At 43.8% G+C, this 4,102-nt stretch overlaps 1 pseudogene; it reads right to left on the bottom strand.

Annotated features, from left to right (window-relative positions):
• Positions 1-1,904: 1,904 nt before the first annotated feature.
• On the bottom strand, positions 1,905-3,096 carry LOC111147478 (annotated as a pseudogene).
• Between the last annotated feature and the right edge of the window lie 1,006 nt (positions 3,097-4,102).

Here is a 4,102-nt window from a genome sequence, read left to right as displayed (position 1 = left end):
TTAAATTAATTTTAAACTTAATGATGCTGTACAAATAGTACAAAACAAAAATTCCTGTGTATTCAGAGTCCTCAAATGTTAATCTTCTGTAACCACAGCACAATGACCAAAATCAGGAAATTAACATGGATGCAATTCTATTACATCATCTTCAGAACTTATTTGAATTTTCCCAGTTTCCGCATTCATGCCCAGGATCTAAACCAGGATGACATGCTGCATTTAGATGTCATGTCTCTTTGGTCTCCTTCCGGGCCAACCCTATGCTGACCTGATCTCGGGGGTGAGCACCTCCCATTTCCCTCTTAGCCCCTTTGCCCGATTCATCTCTTTAAACTAGAACAGTTCCTTGTCTTTCTTTGTCTTTCATAACCTTAACACTTCAAAAAAGTACTAGCCAGTTATTCTTGCAGAATGTACCTCATTTGGGTTTGTCTGATGTTTCTTCATGAATAAATTTGCATTGTGCATTTTTGGTAAAAATACTATGGAAGTTATGTTGTGTCCTTCTCAGCATCCTACCAAGAGATACATGATTTGTCACGTCACTGGTGATCTCAACTGTGATCATTTGGCTAAGGTAGTATCTGCTAGATTTCCCCACTGTGAAGTAAATATTTTTCCTCTTTTATTAATTAGTATTTTCTGGGGGAGCTACTTTGCAACTATGTAAATAGCTGGTTTCTCATAATACCTTAGCCATTAATTTTATCATTCATTGATGATTCTTGCCTAAAACAATGATTATTATAGTCCTTAAAAATGGTGGCATTCTTTTTCCATCATTATTCATACATATATTAATTGGAATTCCATCATAAGGAAGAGCTTCCTCTTCTTCCCTTCTTATTCAATTATTTATTTATATCAATATCGACTCATGGATTCTTACTATATTCTGTGGGGTATATTAATATTATTGGCTATTTTGTTTGTCCAGACTGTCCCCTATTTGGCCGAAAGAGCCCCTTCAAGTTTGGCTGTTAGCCTTTTGACATGTTTCCCATCATTTTGTTGTATTATTTTTATTTTTTTAAGCGAATTTTTTTTTTTTTTTGGGGAGAAAAAAAAAGACTTGCATTTAGAACTTGAAATGGTTGTAAACTGTAATTTCTTGTACAGCAGTGTGGATGCTTGTGCTGAAGTCCACAGCCCAGACTACTTTGCTGCCTCGAAGTCATGATTCAGAAGGTTTTAAAAACAGAGAGTCCAGGGATATCCTCTTGCTAAAAGTTTCTTTTTTAAAAAAGTGTATGGCCCGACACCCATTTCACTCTAGCACAACACAGACAATGCTGAAACCACACACACAGCAGGCCACCAGGATGAGTGTCGTCGTCACCCAGGGTGGGGGCACCTGGAAGTGGGAAAGGGCCGTCCTACTAGGTGGGGCGACATCTAGACAGTTTATTCTTCACCCATGTTTCTGCACAGCATCGTGCAATGAACCAATTTTAAGTGTTTGTTTCCAGTAAACCAGCTATGACAGTTCCTACAAACGAATTGAATTAGAACCCATTTAAATAAGTTTTAAATTTTTTTCATTTTTTTTTGTTTTAAATACAAATGCTTGACTGTGCGCCGTTGTCAAGATGCATGCATGAAAAACTAGCCAGCCCAAACAGTGTATTAATACGAGCAAATGGAACAGCAAGGAGTCTGCTAAGTGCTTCCTTATCATTAAGATAGGACAAGGGTTTATACTGTAAAACACGTGTAGCTTGATCTTTAGGGCACAGGAACCACCAACCAATACGTGCAGTTTTTGTGGGTGTGCACACAAGGCACTTTTAACATTCAGTTTTGCTATACAGAAACAGAATGACTACATGGACTTTTTTTTTTTTTTCCTCAAGATTCAGTTCGATTCTTCTAGAGGGGGAAAAAGAGTTGAAAGTAGGTTTTCATTTGGCAGTCATCATCAGTAGGAATTCTTCATAGCTGCCTTGTCCATGGCTTCTCTGATCATTTCATCTTCTTCATCTGTTAGCTTTTCTCCTAAGTTGGTCATGACCTCACATTGCTCTGCCACACTGATGTCACCATCCTTGTCAGAGATTCTGCATGCCTTGTGAATTTCTTCTTCACTGTCTCTTTCATTTTTCTAGCCGTCGTAGTCAAAAATTGTGGGAAGTCAATAATGCCATGACCATCAGCATCCCCCTTGTCAATCAGATGTGGAAATCTGGCTCCTGTTGGGCTCTGATCCGGTGACCTCACAACAGTTCCAAGTTTGTCAAATAGGGAGAAAGCCTCCCTGAACTCAGGGATTTGTCCTTCAGTCAGCTGTTCATCCAGGGGCTGAGGAAGGGAGGAAGATCAGAGGGAGCGAGGGTGGCTGCACCAGCACAGGGGGTGTCCCGGGAATGGTGGGGGCAAACGGTGTCTCAGCGGCCACTCAGGCTCTGGAATGTGCTCAGCACGGAGCTTCCCTTCCTGCGGCCCCACCAGGCTGCTGTGAGGACCGGGCAGTGCCCACCAGGCTCCCAGCACCACTGCCCTCCCAACCTTTTGCTTTAAAACACTTATGTTCTGGCATGACAAGATGTTCCAGGCTCCTCTTGGACTTTCTCTGGCCTGGCCATGGCATGACCATTTCTCTGAAAAGCCCCGGTTCTTTTTGTTGGAGAATGGTGTGCAGAAACCCAGATCTGGGCACTCATTGCTTTGGGTTTCTCCTTTCCTTTCTGTGCGGTATTGTTCCTGATTTGTTATTATGTAGTGAGGTTCATTTGTTTGGTCTTCTCACCCTGTCATTCATGTTCATCCAAATTCACCCTTTGTGACCTACTCATAATAACGGGGCTGGAAATGAAGCATTTCTCCTCCCCAGAGAGCACGATTTACCAGGGAAGGACACTGAGGGGACATTATAGGTGACAGGTGCTTCTCTTCCCCGTTCCAGTGTGCTGCTGTTTTGTCCCCTCACTCCTACCACATGGCTGCCAGCAGTGTGTGGAAAAATCCAGGGCCGTTCGGCCCCAGCTACTTGTCCAGACCACATAGTCACTTGGTGAGCTCACAGCTTTGGTCCCCGTCCAGCGACCACCTCACTGTGGCGCTCCCACTGTGGACATCACACACTCCGGGCCTCATGCTGCTCTTCTGGTGACCGGGCTTCCGGTCTCCCAACCCCTTTTGTGTGCCTGTCTGTTGTCTTGGCCACATCTACCCCAGGGGAGTGCTTTTGTCTTGCTGGCCCTGGCCGCAATTCCTTCCTGCCAGCTTCTGCCGGCCTGCACCCCGGAAGGGTATTTCCTGCTTGTTTGGTGACTGTGGGGCAGCTCTGGGCCAGGCAACCCACCAATTTTTAGCATTCACTGAATGTCTCCATCTACCACACCCTCTCCAGTGAGATCTGAATCTCATCCTTGGGGAGAGGCCCTTTCCAAGTTTCTTCATTCCTTGGGCTCTCCGTCTCTGCCTGACAGCATTCTTCAGAGTTCTCTTCACACCTTTCCAGTTATTCCCCCGTGACAAGTTTATATTAAATTTCCCTGTTCAAATGACTGTGTGATTTCTGCTTCCTGATGTGACCCTGACTCATACATACCCCATAGTGGATTCCCTTTCCCATCCTTGCTGATTTTATTTATCTCTCTATCCTCAGTAAGTGCATCACGACGACGGTCGCTTAAAGTACAAACTGTATAAAAAGACTTCCTAGGAAAAGTCACTCTCCTCCCCTCACCCTCCCTTCTGTCCTGCTTTCATTTCCCACGCTTTCCAACTCCTTCCACCTACTCCTTGTTTCTGTCTCACTAGTTTCTAGTTTATCCTTTATTTCCTTTTGCACTATTGAGAAGATAAGTGCATAATTTCTGATTTCCTTTTCCGTAAAAGGTAGCATCCTACTGACATCCTTTTACATTTTGCTTTTTTCTCCACGTCACAGTCTCTCCTGGTGAGCGTACCACGCCAGTCCACAGGAATCTTTGTCATTCTTTTTACAGCTGTGTAGTACTCCACTGCCTAACCTAAGTGTACCAGACTTTACCCAGCCACTCTCTCAAGGATCGATATTTAAGCTGTTTCTGCACAAGGCTGCAGTGAATAATGTGTGCATACATATTTTTTGTATTTTTGGAGATGTATCTTCCGG

This window comes from Enhydra lutris, unplaced genomic scaffold (assembly GCF_002288905.1).
Source record: "Enhydra lutris kenyoni isolate GAN:26980312 unplaced genomic scaffold, ASM228890v2 scaffoldscaffold17, whole genome shotgun sequence".
Lineage (NCBI taxonomy): Eukaryota > Metazoa > Chordata > Mammalia > Carnivora > Mustelidae > Enhydra > Enhydra lutris.
The sequence above is the reverse complement of the archived record's forward strand: the minus strand, read 5'-3'. Positions and strand labels throughout refer to the sequence as shown.